Consider the following 18005-nt stretch of genomic DNA (forward strand, 5'->3'; position numbering starts at 1 on the left):
CGTGTTCCGTGATTGTGCCCACTCAGTAGGAACAAACGGACCGCGTGATGTTATCAACAATCCCCTGGAAGAGACCCGGTCCCGTTTCATCAGATGCACGTGGTGGTGGGGTCTGTACTAGTTTCCAATGAGAGAAGGAACAGAGAGGTTAAGAATTTATCAAAATACACGCTCTCGCACCCCTCAGATTCATCAGGGTCTGGTGCTGTTTTTCCCCTGGAAAGAGAAGGAGCAGTTGTTAATATTCCTGGTAGCACTCTTGTTTCTTGGGGTCACGGAGCTAGCCTGGCTTCACAAATACGGCTTCTGCCGTCAGCTTATCTGAGAATCATACCCTGGTTTAAAGCATGGTTGTAATATTTCTCTCTGGTTCTGTACCTTGAAGGTGGGAAAGCCACGTCTCGTCGTGTCATGCGCTGCTTGAGAAATGACCTCTTTTTCACCACGGACACAGGTCTGCGCGTATATACCCAGCGTTTCAGGGTCTTACTTAAGCCTTGCTGGCCTCACTTTTTATAGGCAGTTTCTCTGCCACATCACTGTTCTCCGTTTTAATTATCGCCTGGTGTCATGTTGTCTGTGCCCATTCCATGTGTTTTCTTGTCCACGGTGGGAGTTTGCTTATGTTTTTTTATCATATTTTCCCCATTTCTGTCCATTCCTCATCTTAGGCTTTGGCACCACGTGAGGCGCGGCCATAAGCCCAGCGCAGTTTCAGAGCACCAGCCGCTGGACGCCCTCGGCCTGCACCCAGCCCAGCCGTGATGGGGACTGCTCAGGTAATGTCCCTTGTGGGCTCCCCGCGCTCCGTGCATCCGCGAGGGCCGGGACCCAGTGGGCCGGTGGTGGGACATGGGAGGGGAGGGTGCCTTCTGTTTGGACAGACGGGGTGACTCCTCGCAGGTGCCGTGTTTGTGGGGGATGTGGGGAGAGGCTTCGAGGAGGTCCGTGGGGTCTCCGTGGAGGGCGGCAGGTGGTGGTAGGTGTGCTGAGCATGTGTGCGGGTCCGTGGCGGCCATGAAGGGAACTGGAACCCCTGAACGGGGCTTCTCCTTCTGTGCTCTCACTCCTTCGTGCTGGTAGGAGAGGCCACCACGTGGCATTGGTGGTGGTGGGTGCTTTGGTGTGTGTGGGGGACACGGGAGCCAGGCGTGGAGCTGGTGACTGTGGAGCAGGGACGCACATGTCTGACTGCCACACATTCGTGAAATGCCCAAAACTCCCATGTGCTCAGGAAGGCCCTGCAGGGTGTGCCCACCGCTCACCTGCCTGTGAACATGGGTGCTGGTGGGGCTGTGACCTCCCCTCCCAGTGCCAGTGAGCACATCTCACAGCCCGCCGCAGCCTCCACACGCGGACGCTGTCATTCTGATGGTTCAGGGGAAGAGAGGACGCGTCCACGGTGTCCCATCGCTCCGGAAGAGATTTGCGTGGATGAATGCGGTAAGATTTGGGTGGACCCTTCGATGACGCTGCTCTGTCCCCTCCGTCCCCTCATGTGTCGCTCGGGGGCACCTCACACATTCACATCTCTGTTCGCTAACATCTGCTTGGGCTTACTTGATATTCTCAGAAGGCGATGTTGACTTTGGGGTGCGTCTCCACAGCCAGGAACATGGTAGCCGTTCGGTGGGACTTCAGTTTTGTGTAAGAGCCTTCAGGGAGGTAGAAGACAAAATTCTCCTTTTATTTAATTTTTATTTTTCTTAATTTTTAGTGTTTTTTTTTTTAAGTTTATTGATTTAAGTCATCTCTATACCTAGCATGGGGCTCGAACTCACGACCCCGAGATCAAGAGTCCTGTGCTCTTCTGACTGAGGCGGTCGGGCGCCCCAGGCTTTTCCTGTTAAACTCTCCCACCCTCTGCTTCAGCAGAGACCAGCCCTGAGGCCGCCTCAGGGCTCGGAATCAGGCAACCTCCTGGTAGCGAGGAGCAGACCCCTGCCTGTTTCCTCCACGGATTGGGTAGGGTTCTGGGTTGGAAAGAACAGAATTCACTCTGGCTTGTTTAGGCAGAAAAGGAGTTTGTTACTAAGGATATGAGGTGCACCCTTCCTTTCAGTGGGGCTGGATAAAGGGGTTCTGCACTCGGCTGTCAGCCCCACCACCCGGGACCCAGCGTGACGTGGGGAACACCCCCCAGGACGCTCGCTCCCCACTCAGGGAGCGCTGGATGGACAGAACGTTGGTGCAGGCCTGCCTCTGGGGACAGTCTGTTGTTGGTGATGTTGGGGTGCTGCTCCTTGGGGAGGAGTCCTTCACAACGTGGTGAGCATCAGAGGAGCAGGGCCATGCTCAGCGATGTGGGGCAGCCCATGTGGGGGCCATCGCCGGAGCCTGCGGCAGGCTGCCCACCACGCCCCCAGCTCTGTCCTCAGCTTGCACGGTGGCAGCAGTAACTGCCCCTATGAGACGCAACTCTCCCCTATAATAAGGGGACAGCACTTTGTCCCGAAGGGGATCGCAGAGGTGAGGGAGCTGCCGCGGCTCTGGCCTCCCCCGTGACTCCCCCGCGTCGCTGCCCTGAGCCCGCCGCCGCCTCTGTCATCGGCCGGGCACCCACGCTGGCCTTCGGTGGGCGCACCTGTGGCCGGACAAGGCCCTTTCCTTAGGTTCTTCCTTAGGACGGCAGAACTCCCACCTGAGGGAACGGTGTGTGGAAGGTATTCCTCGCATTCTGAACTGCACAGTCCTGGGTGGTCGGGGCGGTCCTGGGTGTGGGGGATGTTCAGCAGCACCCCACACCTCCAACCACCGGACCGTGCCCTCCCTCCCGCGGTGAACACCAGACATGTCTCCAGGCGCTGCCGAGTGCCCCTTGAGGGAAGGTCATCCCCTCCCACCCCACCGAGAAACACCTGCGGTTTTCAGATTCACGGACATCAGGTTGCTCATAATCTTCCCTTAGTGTGCGTTCAGGATCTGAGAATCTATAATGATGCTGTTTCTCCGGTTCTGGATGCCATGAGTTTGAATTTTCTCTCCCTTTTTCCTCATCAGTCAGGTTGGGCAATTTTAATGATCTTCTCCATGAACCAGATTTTGGTGTCATTGATTATCAGTACTGTTTTTATATTCTCTGTTTCTCTGATACCTGTTCTGGTCTTGATTATTTCCTTTCTTCTACTTACTTGGGTTTTAATTTGCTTTAATTCGTGTTTTTTTAACGATCAAAGCTGTGGTCAGGGATTTGAGACTCCTCCCTTCCTGATAGGTGTTATTTAGTATTCTAAATTTCCCCATGAACTCTACCTTGTTGGGGCTGAAGATTTCTGTATTTCTGTAAACAGTCTTGACAGGTGGTTAATTCATGGAAAGAACATAGTCCTTTGGGTTTTGTGGGTAGGAGTTGTCAGAAACCCTTCTTCCCCGTCCCCTCCGTGGGACTGGCCCAGCTCTGGCTGGGACAAGCTGCCCCACGGGCCACACTCTGGGCTTCACTCGGCCACATGGGTTCCGTCTGTCTTCTTCTCTTAGAATTTCCTTAATGATATTGCTGTGTAGGTGGAATGTTCTTGTTTTCCAGCTATGTTTGGAATGTCTTCCCTTCCCCTCCCCCCCAAACACTGGCCTTTACATGGATTTGGAGAAGGACAGGGAGACAAAGGGAGACTCCTCTCCCCACCTGGATCCGTCTTTCTCAGCTTCTCTGTTCTGTCTGTGGAGGGACATGGGTCACCTCCCTGGGAGACCACTCCAAATTCCACGGCGAGGCCTTCTGTCTCCCTTTATATTGCTCATTCTCCAATGGGGCAGTTTTGCCCCCATGGCCAGTAGATGTCAGAGTGTCCAGAGAAGTTTTTGTTTTTCGTAACTGGGCAAGGGTGCTACTGGCATTTGGTGGGTCGAGGCCACGATGGTACTCATCATCCCGCCCCTGCCACGAAGAGGGAGCTGGTCCAAATCCAAGAGACAAGGTTGGGGAACCTTGCTTTTACTTTTATGATCTAACCTCTCATACTTAGGGTATCCTTAAGAGTCTGAATAAGAAGGGTAAAGCGATAATATAATCTTGATAAGCCATTTCTCTTTAGTATGAGGTTTTTTGCATGGGAGGTCTTAGGACAGTGAATGGTCTGCCTGCAAATTCATTTATATGTATTATATTTAAAATGCATATTTGGATTTTTTGGGACAGCAATAAAATGTTTTTGAAACAACCTACTGGAATTATTCAGATGCTTATCTTTTCATTGATATAATGGCTCAGTGTACATAATCCCCACGTTGGCAATATTGCAGTCCTCATGCAGAATTCAGAGCAGTATTTACATTTCTGTTGTGCTCATAAAAGGATAAGAGCAGGCGGTATTTTGATATTTGTCTCATTTAAAATAAGAGAAATTATAGAAAGCATTCTTAGTATTGCTGCTGGATCAAGCCACAGTAATTCTGAAAGTAGAATTCTAGTTTATTTTTCAACAGAAAATTCACTCTTCTCCAGGTAACTATGAATAGACCTACGTTGCTCCAAGATAAAGATTATATAGGAAGAGAAACAAAATAGTACCACCTATGATCCTGACTGTCTAAAGGCGACAGAAACAGCCCTCTCTTAGAGCATTATTCATTTTCATTGCATAATGTCATTGGTTTTTAGTTAAGGTTTTGATTAACTTTGACAAACCCAAATGCTTTCCTTTATTAAACATATGAATTCAATTTGGTTTAATTTTTGCTGGGCTACACCTACTGGCGCTTTCTTTCCTTTCTCCCTAATTAGCAAGAAAGCCAGGAGGGTCCTCATATCGCCTGTCTGATGGTGGAGAATCCGGTTTCTGGTGTTATGGGGTGAATGGAGGTGGGGTCTGGACAGGTATCCAGTATTTCCTTGGCAGTTGGAAACCTGGGTTCTAGTTAAGATTCGTCCGTAATTCTTCCTTGACTGTGGCAGAGTGTGTTAATCTGCCAGTCTCCCTTCACTGCCCCTACCAGGGTACCCGTGAGGGGCATGGGTCATAAGCCCTAAGTCTTCTCTGTTCTCATGGACAGATCACACTTCCCTGCAAGGACTTCGGCATGGACGATGAGTATCTAGAGCTTGTGTGAGTAAATATTTCAACTTTTTTAGTTCAGCAAGTACATATGTATTAAGAATAAGTTGTACAAATTATTTGTGGGAGTACCTTCTAGCTAGCTAATTCAGAGATTTACTTGTAGAAATTGTGAACGCTGTAATTGTAAATTCTTTTTATTTGTCTCTTCCTTTTTAAAAACCATGCAAACAATATATCTTAGCATGAAAAAATTGGCATAAAAATTAGCGTAAGTAAAATGAAAGATTCAGAGATGGTCATTGTTGACATTTTGGTTTACTTTTCATATTTTCCTATGTCTTTATATGTATATATCCACAATTTGTATTAATAGAATGATTATTCTAATTATTTCAATAACAGATGTTTTAACAAATTAATGCAGTATATTATGGCACCTGTCCTTGTCAATAAAAATATTTAAAAATATTTTAATAGTGATGAAGTATACCATGATATGGGCATCACTCAGGTGACAGCGATGTCCTGTTCTTTGGGAATGTAAATAATGCCTGGATGACTTACCTCTATTCAGCTAATTATCCTCTTAGAATACATTTGTGGACTTAAAATGTTTCAGAAGATAGGAAGATTTTAGAGATTTTCAGCATACATTTCAATACGGGTTTTACAAAAATGCACCTGTTTGTCCTTTCACTCAGACTGCACACCTGACAATGTTTGCTTTTTAAATTTTCTTTGTAATTGTGGGCTTGACTGATGATCCGCGCTTGGCAGTTTCATTTACTTAGGTTAGTGGTTCTGTTGAACGTGTTTTTTCCTACTTCTCCCTTTTGCTTGGTGTGTAAATGGCACGGTGTAGGGTCTGTTACTCATGCCAATGTTATGAGGATGTTTATTTCACTGTTTTGAAATCCAGACCATAAGATATTAACTCTTTTCATGTATTTATGATCCAGATATGTTTTTGCTTCTTCAGATTGCCATTGCAGCTTCAACTTTATGGTTTTTATATATGTAAGAAGTAAGTTGTCACACAGTGGTGTCTATGAATGCATTCCTCCATGAATTCTGACTTTGGGGAAATGCTAGAAAGCCTTTCTTTGCCAAAATTTGCATAAACATTCAGCCATATTTTAGTTTAACATTTTGTTTCAGTTTCTGCATTCATGTCTGTAATTCTTCTGATTTATTTTGGTTACGTATCAGGGGAAGACTGTATGTCTGCCGCCAGTTGGCTGACTAGCTATTGGAATACCGTTTCCTGAGAACGATGCCGTTCCACTTTCTCATGCTGGATTAACTTCCTATTTTGGGAAGATGCTAATTGAGGTAGACTCCTGCATCACTCTCCCCTTTCCATCGACTTCTGTTGGTAAACATCTATGTTAAAGCTTTTTCTTTCTTTTGGAAGTGCCTGTTGAGTTCATAACAAGTATGTGTTTGTGTGCGAATGTATGCTAGAGCATATCGTCTTGGACGGTCCCTGGAAGGTGGTGCTTGGCTTGGCTTTGGGGAAAGTGTCGCCGTGAAGATGCTGTGTGATCCTTTAGGATGGAGGAATTGGCACGGGACGGTCTCCTGGAGTTGGGCCTTTCCCCCCTGAAGTTGGTTCTTTGAAGGGCACCTGCTCAGGCCAGCTTTGCTCCTGAGTACGTTAATCCGGCTCCCAAGTTTACGTAGATGCAAAGCCAATAGGCATATCTTATGGCACACCCTAGCTGCGGCCGGCAGGATTGGGATTGGGCAGGTGCGAGTGCTAGTATTCCTCCTACATCGATAGTGTGTTGTCGTTTTCCGATGACACACGTGTAATCAGTGTTGATCTCCGACAACATCAGGAGCCGTGACATGGCCAAATCACTCATAGCAATTTTGGGGAGGCATAGTGCTAGAGCAGGCATTTTAGGGCCCTTATCCGGAGAGAATTCACATTTTTTTTCTGTAATAAGTTACCACAAATGTGTTGGCTTAAACAACATAAATTTATTGTCTTAGAGCTCTGTAGGTCAGTCAAGCGTCTGGCAGAGGCTCACTGGGCTGACATCGAGATGTCCACAGCGCTGGTTCCTTCTGGTGGCTCCAGTGGAGAATCTGTTCCTTACCTTTTCTACCTTCCAGAGGCGCCCACATGCATTCCCTGGTCCTTGACTGCGGGCTCCATCCTCACGTCTCTGGTCCTCAGAGGAGCTAGGAACAGGCTCTGCTCTCATGGACGCATGTGATTATCTCAGGATTATCCCCTCACCCGGAGACCCTTAATCCCATAAGCAAAGTCCCTTTTCCATTCGAGGTACCGTGTTGGCAAATTCTGGGATTAGATTGTGGACATCTCTTGAGCCATCACGGTGTCGCCATGATGTTTACATGTCATGTAATTTTGGGCTTGGCTTTCATTGTTGGGGAGTTTATGTTTTACCATGAACTTGAACAAAATTTCTACATTTCCTGGAAAAAATAGTTGCAAAGTGTAAGTTTTTCATCTTTTATCTGTACATTATATCTATGTCTGTTTTCAGAATGTAATAAGATTAGCTCCTTTACCATTTTTAAAGCAGAGGAAAAAATTGTTTATTGGGGCTGATGATTCCTCAGTAGGACCTGGATTTGTAATTTTAATTTCAGTGCAATGGGCTTACCCATAATAAGGGCTTAACCCTTACACATAATTAAGATGTTGTCCTGATTAAGAATGAAATAACCAAAGGATAGGATTCGTGAATGTGGACAGTGAATTCCAGTGTGAATTACTCGCCTGCAATCAGTCAAGTTGACGAGTACACCAAGATCCATCTCAGGATGCGGTTATGGTCAGTCATTTCAGACATGTGCCCCTCAAAGAAATCAGTCTTGGCCAGAATCCAGGAACACAGGCCGAGGAGTGGGACGCAAACGCTGTCGATCGAGCACTGTGGGAGGGACGCGGGAGGGAAGGGTTTACAGACAGACCCCCAGCAGGTGCAGGACACAAAAGCTTCAGTCTATGTGCTTTAAAGTGCATGCAGATGAGTGGTGGAGAGAAGACAGACGGGACGGAACAAAGCAGTCTCGTGTTAGGAAGTCTGTGAGAGATTCTGGGCAGATACAGGCTGAGGAGTGCGTTTCTTGTTTTCCAGAGCCACGAACACGTTATTCAGGACATTGTTGTGGGAACTAACTATTTCTAGTTTAAAACAACAGTTGTAAATTTCCTTGCTGTGAGCTGCTTATCTGCATTTAACTTGTGTTTCTTTAGGGGAGTTGGATCTTTTTGCCTTAAAGAAAGATTTGTCCTCCTCTACCAAATCTCTGTAAAGAAGAGCAGCTTTCAGAAACACAGCTTTGGGGCCACATCCCTATCGTTGCCTGAGCTTTTCCACCTGCACAGGTTAGACCGCTCTTAGCCTGATGTTTTTATTTATAGTGTCTTCCCAGATGTGCTCTACTTTATTTCTCAAAAAATACTTCAAGATTGAGACTTCATGAGCTCAAGCATGGTCATGACGTTCAGTGTTCCTTGTGTGTGTGTGTGTCTGAGTGCGTGTGCGTATCTCTGAGCAGGTGCGTCTGTGTGTGTCTCACGGTGTCTCTGGGTGCCTGTGTGGGTGTGTGTATTTGGGTGTGTGTCTGGGTGTGTGTGTGTGTGTGTGCATCCCGAGGAGGAGCGGCTCTCTGATCTGGCCGATAGCCCATGCTGAACTTGGTTCACACCACAACTGAGTGGTTAAATGACATAAGGAATGTATTTAAGATATTAGCTACTGTTTTGAATATTTCAGTTTTCTTTAGATCCTTAAAATGTTTCCTGCTTCTGTTTAAATATTACTTACCTCTAAAATCTAGGAAGCCAGCACCTGGGGTTTGAAATGTCCTTCTGTGGACACATTCTGGAGAAATTGGTGGGAAATCAAAGCCTTATTGGAGGACTGGCCCGGCCCTTGCTTTTGGGCCTGCGGTCTGTCCTTCGCGGCTGCCCTCCTGCGGCAGCCCCTCGCTCCTTCCCTCCCCGTCAGACGGGTGACTGTATCTCAGAGTCATGGTGTTCGTGGTGCTGGCCTCTCCGGGGCCCCTGCCTGCGGTGGGGGGCATTGTCTGGCGGTACTGCTCAGAGAGTGCTTGCTCCTCCTTGGGCGTTGTTATTTTGTACGGTTTCCGGGTGCTTCCAGCCGGCTCTTCCCATGAACTTCAGGCTTGCCACATGGGAGCTTGGAATTACCATTCCTTCTTCCTCAATGCTTGGTGGAGTCGCCAGATTCTTGAAATGCTTAGAGAATGATAATCAGCGTGTTTGTGATTGTGGCTGTTCTGTTTCGTTTCTGCTTGTGCACCTGCTGGCCCGAACCCTTCTCCCCGTATCAGCCGCCCCTCTGATGTGTCCCCTGCTGCAGAGGATGCCCAGACTCCCGCTGCATGGTCAGAACTCTGGAACACGTACACACCTACCGCGTGACTGTGTCAGACACAGACCTCCTTCCGGGGTGTTTGAGACCCGTTTCCTTCCCCTGACGACTTTCTCTCTAGCAGGACCAATGAATCTATCCTTACGTAACAAAGTAAACACCTAGATTTAAAGAACCATCTGTAACAACAGAACATAACAGGAACACAACAGCTGTGTTGTTCTTGAGAACTTTTTTCTCTGGTCTTAAATTTAGACACATCTATCCCACAGACGCCGACGGGGAGGAAAATGAGAGCACACGGCAGAAGCCGGGGCTCCGCAGTTGTTTGCGTCAGCTCGGTTTCACAGCTAAATGTCATGGTTTCCTCATGCTTCTGGTACCTGCAGTTCTCAAAGCAGACAGATTGTGTCTGCACAGAATCGCCAATGTGTGATACGCTTGTCCTTGTGTCCCGCTCTCCACGGCAGACCAGCTGCTCCGGGATGTGCCTTCGGACCCCTGCGGTCCCTCCGCATTATAGCGGCTGTGAGGTTTCCTCTTGGGATATGTCTGGGCTCCAGCCAGTCACCATAAATTCATGCTTGAATTGGTAAATATGTTTGCTGCAGCATGGATGGTTGGTTAGAATTTTTTTTTTCTTTAAGATTTATTTGAGAGAGCGAGAACACACACAGGCCACGGGGAGGGGCGGAGGGAGACAATCTCCAGCAGACTCCATGCCGAGTGAGGAGTCTGATGTGGGGCTTGGTCCCACGACCCTGGGATCACGACCTGAGCTGAAACCAAGAGTCAGATGCTCAACCGACAGAGCCAGCCAGGCGCCCTAGTTGGTTAGAATTTTTAAAGATCATGTGGATCGCAACTTTGCACTGAACCTCCTTTAATGATGTCTTGCCTGGAGCTCAGTGCAGGATGGCAGACAGGCAGACTGATCCACAGGCTGTGTTTCCAGGCCTGTTTCTCGGAGGTTCATCCACAGTTGGGAGGAGACCCCGCAGAGCCCTTCTGGGAGGGGCCTTCCCCTGCCGAGCCCGGGCTGGCATGCTCTGATGGGCCCTGAGGCAGTGGGTGGCAGGAACAGCTCCTTACTGAGGCCTGAGGGACTCCTGGATCAGGTGGGAAGAACTGGGCCTGTGTGTGGCTCCGGTAACTTAAGAATGAGCATGTGTGTGTCAGCTCCAGGCATCCCCCCCACAAAGTGCTCTCCATGTCTGTCACTCACCTTGGGCTGCCATGATGAACGACCACAGAGCAGGGGCTTGAGCATCTGCAGTGTGTGGTCTGGTGTCCACATCTGGGCGTGGGCAGGCTCTCTCCCGGGGCTCTGTCCTTGGCTGGCTGCTGGCCATCCCTGGAGGTCACGAGCATAAATGGATGAAGGGCCAGCTTAGTTTGCCATAAGGGAGGCTGTCGGTGGAAACAGTGAAGTGCTTTGTTAGAGACCGTATCGTGGATTCATGTGATGAGAACACGTTGACATGTTCTGACCCCAGATTCTCAGAGGTGGTCACTGCTGTTGAGAGAGTTGGGGCAAACACAGTGAGGAGTTCCCATAAATAAGGGTGTTGAAAATCTCCCAAACTGCTTGGAGGAGTTCAAACTTCGTGCATCTTGTTGGTGTCGAGGTCACGGTGATGAGGGAGATTTGGAACACGGATGGCGCTCTGAGACTCCTGTGGACGCATCTTGTGGCCACTGTGGGCTAGGCTGTGGGCGTCCCCTCCTCTCTGGTGGCTGGGAACCTTTCTCTGTTACAGAAAAGAGCTTTCTGGCGGTAGTTAATTGAGACCATGTGAGAAATACCATTTTGTTGATCTGAGACCTAAAAATCTAAGGAATGGGATGAAGCAAAAATGGGTCCGGGACGATGAATGGAACAAACCATCTCATTGTTCGTCCGAGACTGTGGGCGTGTGAAGCGTCTTGTCTCCATGTCAGGTGGGGAGATACAGGCTTGCCCTGGGGTCTCGAAAGGGAGGCTCCCCAAGAGTCTCAAGGGGCATCAGCGGGGTGGGGGGCCCGTCCCTCACGAGCCCTGGGTTTGAAGGATGCCCTGTTTGGAAGGCTGTCCTCGAAGGGCGTGGCACCCCTCAGCATGCCCCCTGACGTCAGGATGGTGGGAGGCCCAGGGGAAGGCGGGAGGCCAGTTAAATGACCTGCTGGGTGGGTTTGCTTCTTCGCACAGAATGACGTTCCGTGGAGGGAGTTCAAGGCTCTTGCCTGGTGGTAGTGAGCTTTGCGGAGCCTGAAGCACAGCGCGGTCTGACCCGGTTGGACTTGGGAGAGAGGGTGGTGCTGGCCCCGAGCCGCGTTCCTACGAGTGCACATTCACAAGCTTCAGATTTAAGGATGGCCCCGAAGGACCTGTTGTGTTTCTCGTGTCCCTTCACCTTCACTGATGACGTCAGAACATCTGCGCAGCTTCCCTTTGTCCTTTTCTCCCTCTCTTTCCGTGTCTGAGTTCTGCATCTCTCTTCCTCCTCCACACCTGTGCGGGGGCTCAGATGTCCCGTCCCCGTTCCATCAGGGAGCGCTTTCCCCTTCCTTGGAAGGGTGAGGCCAGGTTTGAAAGTACGCATTCCTGGCACCTGTCTGTGCCTCGGCGCCCTCAGCCACAAGATGGAGGCGCTTCGAACCCCTCGTGGGGGAGACTAGGTGTGTGTACAGCTTTTAGGGGCTGCCCGTCCCGCTGTCGTCAGCCAGAGGATAGGGGCTTCTCTCGCCACGTTCTGACGATTCCCTGGAAGAGGCTTTGCCAGTTCGTTCTGAGGGCCCTTTGGAGCCTTGCTTCCCACAGGATAAGAGAGTGGGCTCGTGAAGGTAACAGGTGCATCTGACTGTGCTCATTCTTGGCAACCCCCACGGAGCCTGACATGTCATCTGTGTTGCTCACTGAACTTATTAAGCCAGTTTCGACCAAGACTGTGAGCTCCAACTCCATGAAACGGCCAGAGAATGACGTATTAAACACTCACCTCTGAGAGTTCTCCTTCCAGGATGCATGCTGCGTGTTTATCACCCACTACCTTGAGCACGTCACAGTGTGTGATGGAGCTTTCTATACAGCATTATTTGCTTGCTTGGCTTCAGGTTGAGCCCCGTCTCCGTGGTGTGTCTTGTTTCCCCAGCCGCGGATGGAGCTGGACACCCAGTGGAAATTCAGTGTGTGTGTGTGTGTGTTGAGCACGTGTTGGGTGCATTTCCCTCTTGTGCAGACTGTGTGGTGGATGGTGCTGGAAACAGAACTGGCTGCATGCACACCCTGCATGTATCCCAAACGTGTTCGTGAAGGCCTAGCTTATGTTGTGGTGTGTCTCCCTGTCCTGCTGCTCTTGCAGGTCTTCCCTTTGTCCCTCCCTAATGAAAGTTTAGAGCCCTGACGTCCGCTACCTTAAGCCTCTATGAATTATGGTTATTACTTTATAGTAAGTTGTCGATTTTTTTTTTTTAACGTGGGGTGGTCCAGATCTTTCCCCTTTCAGTGTTGGTGATGCTCTGCCCTCACCGTATTCAGGAGTCCTGTGGCGAGAGCAGGAAACACTCTCAGATTCTGGTTCCATCGTCCTGGGGTGGTCCAAGCACTTGTGTGTTTGATGCTTCTCGAAAATTCTAGAGCACAGCTGGGCTTGTGAACCAGCCTGCACCTGCATAAAATAGAGGTCTTTAGGAATTTCATTTAATCTGCAATATACAATGTTTGATAAGCTAAAGTAATAGATACACTATATGCATGGATCCATCGTATTTGGTGTTTGAATTTGGGTGAGCACTGAGGCCAGAAAAAGGGACAGTGGTGCCTGGTGGCTTTTGTGCTTTTTTCTCCTACAAAATTGCCATGCCTTTGCAGGTGAAGTTCTCCTGCTGCACACGGCGATCACTGAGGAGGGAGAAAGGGTGTTGTGTGTATGTCACGGTGGAAGCAGACACCGAGACCGCTAATCGGAGGGGCCCGTGGCCACGGCGGCTGCATCTTCCAGAGCGGGAGCATGCCGCGGGTTGGTGCTGTCGTGAGTCCGTCCATGAACAGAAGTCCGTGGTGAGACCGGCTGCTCACAGGGGCTCCGCCGTGACGTGCACAATATTGTGTTGATTAAGAAAGCTTGCTTTCTCTTCACTGACCTTATCCAAACCTATTCTTCCTGGATGGTGTGGTGCTCTGTGTGCTTTTATAGTAATAAAGCTCTGATACTCGCTGACGGCCTAGATATTACGTAGTTGTCAGAAGCCCTATTTTTGACAGAGTGATAGAGACAAAAGGAAAGCTCTAGAGATAAACGTACAAACCTATGGTCTAATAATTCTCATGTGGGGAGCACCCTTTGTAATTGTCACCTTGGTAGAGCCTGTTCCAGACCCCGCTGTGCTCTCTGCCCCAGCCCACCCTCTTGCCCAACTGCTCACATTCTCCCAGGGCCCTCAGACCCGTCCCCGCCTGCGTATCCCGCACTCCGTGTCTGAGTCCTGGCCATTTTTCTCACTTGAGGCGTCTCTACGTGCCTCGTAATCTACAGCCCCTTCACTCCGGGGGCCCTTCAGCCCAGACAGCATCCTGGGGTCTGGATCCCACTGCGTGCGCTCGTGTGCTACATGAGCGTGTTCTTCTGTCCTCTCTATTTTCTGCGCGCTGCAGCTGGATCCAGAAGCTTGGTCAACTCACGTGCCTTCCTTCGGCAAGACTGTGGGTAATGGTGTATTTCTTCACCGAGGGCACGTCACGTCTGCTTCTCTCTGTGATGTTAGCAGCAGTCCATGGTCAGTGCTTACGTCCATTAACTTGCCGGAGATGAAAAATGATAGTATTTGAATCTTTATCATCTGTAATTTGGGACTGCTTGTATCAAGAGACACTTCTCTTACTCTATTTCATTATACGGCGGAACAATTCATGTAGGAAAGGCAGGGTAAATGCCTTATCTTTCCTTTATGTAAAAATTACCAAAATAATGAATTTTTTTAAAGATTTTATTTGACAGAGCATAAGCAGGGGCAGCAGCAGAGAGAGAGGGAGAAGGAGACTCCCCTTAGAGCAGGGAGCCCGATGCGGGGCTCGATCCCAGGACCCCGAGATCGTGACCTGAGCCGAAGGCAGACGCTTAATCAAGACTGAGCCACCCAGGCGCCCCTGTTGTGGTTATTTTCTTTAGTGGTGTTGACACCCCCATCTTTGGCTGGGGTGCGTGGGGTCACTTCCGAGTTGGGCTGTGAGCCCTTGACACAAGTCTAGACTCTCTTTACTTATTTTTAAGTTTTTATTTAAATTACAGTTAGTTAACATACAGTGTAGTATTAGTTTCATGTGTACAATATAGTGATTCAACACTTTCAATACATCACTCAGTGCTTATCACAAGTGTACTCTGTACTCCCCACCGCCTGTTTCCCCCATCCCCCACCCACCACCCCTCTGGTGACCATCAGGGTGTTCTCTAGTTAAGAATTTGTTTCTTGGTTTGTCGCTCGCTCTCTTTTTTGTATCTCCTTTGCTCATTAGTTTTGTTTCTTAAATTCCACATGTGAGTGAAATCATGGTACTTGTCTCTGACTTATCTCATTTAGCATAATACACTGTAGCGCCATCCATGTCTTTGCAAATGACAAGATTTCATTCTTTCTGATGGCTGAGTAATATTCCATTATGTATATATAGACCACGTCTTCTTTATCCATTCATCTACTGATGGACATTTGGGCTCTTGCCATCAATTGACTATTGTTGATAATGCTGCTATAAATGTGGGATGCATGTATCCCTTAGAATTAGTTTTCTGTGTTCTCTGAGTAAATACCTGACTCGAGTCTCTGATAGATGTTCAGACCGTTTTCTGTCCCAGACTTGGAATTAGCCAGGGTCTAAGGAGCCTTGCTGTGTTTAGTGAAAGTGGGATTTTGAGAACAGAGTCTTCTTTCTCAGGATGCCGTTGCTACAGGTTAGTTGTCGTGTCTAGACTTCAGCTAGGACGCATATGTGAGTTTTTAGAGACAGACTACCTTATACTTTCATACTGATACTTGAAATTCCAGTTCAGAACTCTGGAATGTTTACTATGCCTCTTTTATGTTGCATTTGTATCTGTTTTCTTCCGTGCTGAAAATCCCGATTTCCAAGAGCACAGGACATAACAGAATGACTTACAATCAGGCATCCTCTCTATCCCGCGTCCAGCAGTACGAACATAACAAGGTCAATACCACCACCGGTATGACTGCTGAAAACCACGGAGTCTTTTCAGTGCTGTCCCAGTGTGGTCGGCACGTCTGTGCACTGAATTCGGTATTCTTCCTGTTCACATTTTGTCTTTGTTCTCCGGTCTTCGTGGTGCTGTCCTGTCATGATTTGCTGGAGCATTTTGTCTCGTAGTTTCTGCAGAAGAGGCTCGTGGAAACAACGACCATCGAGCACTTATGTGTGATAGCATTTTTCCTGAGCCCTTCATCCCGGGGAGGGGGGGGCGTCTGCTTACCTTCCCTGCACGTGTTCGCACGCCGCTCGCTCCAGGCTCCTCCACTGAGACCTGGTGCTGTTGGGGAGGCTGCCGGCAGGCAGTCTGCTGCATTTCCTTTACGAGTCATTTGTCTTTCTGTCCAGATGCCAGACGACTTTAATTTTCTTAATGTTCAGTGATGGAATTATAGATCATGGCGTTATTCGCTCCAAGTTGGTTTCTCTGGTTCTTTCACTATGTAGCCAAACCTGTTTTTTTGTGAAATTCAGTAAACCTCTCATGAATTACATCTGTCTCACGGTTTTAATTTTCACATTTGCAGACTCCTGTTGTCTCTCTTTTGCATTTTCTTTGCCTGCCTTTGATATTTGGCGCTTCCTGTTTGTTTAAAAGTTTCTTTTTTTAAACCGCCCCCCCAAACACATTTATTGTTTGTTCATTCTTTTTCTTCAAGTGGATTCCTCATTTCTGAAATGAGCTATCCTTTATTTTCCGAGATCTGTCGCCTCGTTCCTAAGTTCTTCCAATTTTGATTTAATGTTCTTTTATGTCTTACATCACTTTCTCAGTGTCTTGTAATGTGTTTAGAGTAGTGGGTGGTGGGTTTGAATTACTTTGTGGACCTGCATTTCTGGTGCTTTCATTGTGTGGGGATGTCATTCTCGCTCCTTTTTTTTTTTTTTTAATTATTTTTTCAGCTTTACCGGGACATTGCTCCTTTCTTTCTTATAATAACTTAGTCAGACTTGACCTTGATGCTCTTCCACTGCTCATTTTTATGTCACCTGGCTCTTGCTGAACATTTTGCAGAAGGCTTTTCGCTCCCCATGAGCTTTCCCTGCTGTTGTTTGCGTGTGGAGTTAAAAATACGGCAGCATGATTTCTGAGGTTTCTCGGCTCTGTTTCCGTTCCCCAACTGTACTTTACCTTTCCTTCCCTTAGCGTCATGTCGCCGTTCTGCTGAGTTGTGACTGTGGGGCTCTGTCCCGGAGGGGACGTTGTGCGACCAGGCTCAGGAGTCCGGGGGGCCGCTGTGCTCGCAGGCTGTCGGGTTGGGCAAACCCCATTGTAGCACCCCTGTGTTCGGGCTGGCCCGCAGCATTCGCAGGAGTGCCCACTGGCTCCTTCCTGTGCCTGCAGACGCGGTGCCATGCAACTCCTCTGACCTTCTTTAAGGTTTTGTGCTTCATGGGGCTGCCGCCTCATCTAGTTTTCTTGCAAGTGGTATTCATGAGTGTCTGTGTTTTGCTAACTTGTTACTTTGCATCTTTTGATGTGGGGATTTGGGGAGCTGGAAAACGGTGCTGTTGGGTTTACCATATCCCAAACATCTCTTTTTAATGGGGTCTTAATATGTTTTCCTATAGAAGTTTTAAAAACCAAAGCCTTGTGACATTTTCAGTCCCTTATATCCTTGCTCTGTATTATCTTTACATTTCTTTCATATGCATTCTTTTAAAAACAAATAAGTGTGGGGCGCCTGGGTGGCTCAGTTGGTTAAAAACAAATAAGTGCAATTGCTGGATCGTATATGCTTTGAATATTTGTAACTTTATTTGGAAGATATATTTAAATGTGATGTTTCCCTGGCTTGTTTTAGACCTATTTTAATGGATTATTTAGTAGATGAACTATTGTAAAGCCTAGGTAATGTTTCAGTATGTCAGATGCAAGTGATTTTAAAGAGGTTTGACAGTTACTAGTTTCCTGTTGATGTAAGTATCTGATGCTGAGTACTCTTCCATATTTCTCATCTATTTAACATACTTTGTCACTCTGTGGCACAGCATGAATGCTGATGCGTCTTCAGCTTCTCCGTGGACATCGGTGAATTAGAAGGGAGGTGTGTGTAGGTCAGGAAGAGGAACTGAACAGAAACAACAGGGCTGGCTCATGTGTAAGTCAGTTTACTTTTCTAAAAAGAAACTTTTTTAAAAAAGGATTTTATTTATCTGAGAGAGAGAGTTAGCGAGAGCAGGAACACAAGCAGGGGAGTGGGAGAGGGAGAAGCAGGCCCCCCGCTGAGCAGGGAGCCCGACGCGGGACTCGATCCCAGGACCCTGGGATCATGACCTGAGCCGAAGGCAGATGCTTAACGACTGAGCCACCCAGGCTCCCTAAAAAGAAACTTTTAATAGAAATATAGCATGCCTTCAGAAAATTGTGCATTCTTTTTTTTTTTT

The 18005-nt window shown here is 48.1% G+C and overlaps 1 long non-coding RNA gene across 1 annotated transcript in view; it reads left to right on the plus strand.

Moving 5' to 3' along the window:
• The first annotated feature begins 201 nt into the window (after positions 1 to 201).
• LOC145717604 (uncharacterized) overlaps positions 202 to 18005 on the plus strand; it is a 143587-nt gene continuing 125783 nt past the window's right edge. The window contains exon 1 of the long non-coding RNA XR_014140939.1: positions 202 to 779. This is a non-coding gene — a long non-coding RNA (uncharacterized LOC145717604). The remainder of the gene's footprint in view (positions 780 to 18005) is intronic.

This window comes from Leptonychotes weddellii, chromosome 2, assembly GCF_054177405.1.
Source record: "Leptonychotes weddellii isolate Sample4059 chromosome 2, ASM5417740v2, whole genome shotgun sequence".
NCBI classification, from domain to species: domain Eukaryota; kingdom Metazoa; phylum Chordata; class Mammalia; order Carnivora; family Phocidae; genus Leptonychotes; species Leptonychotes weddellii.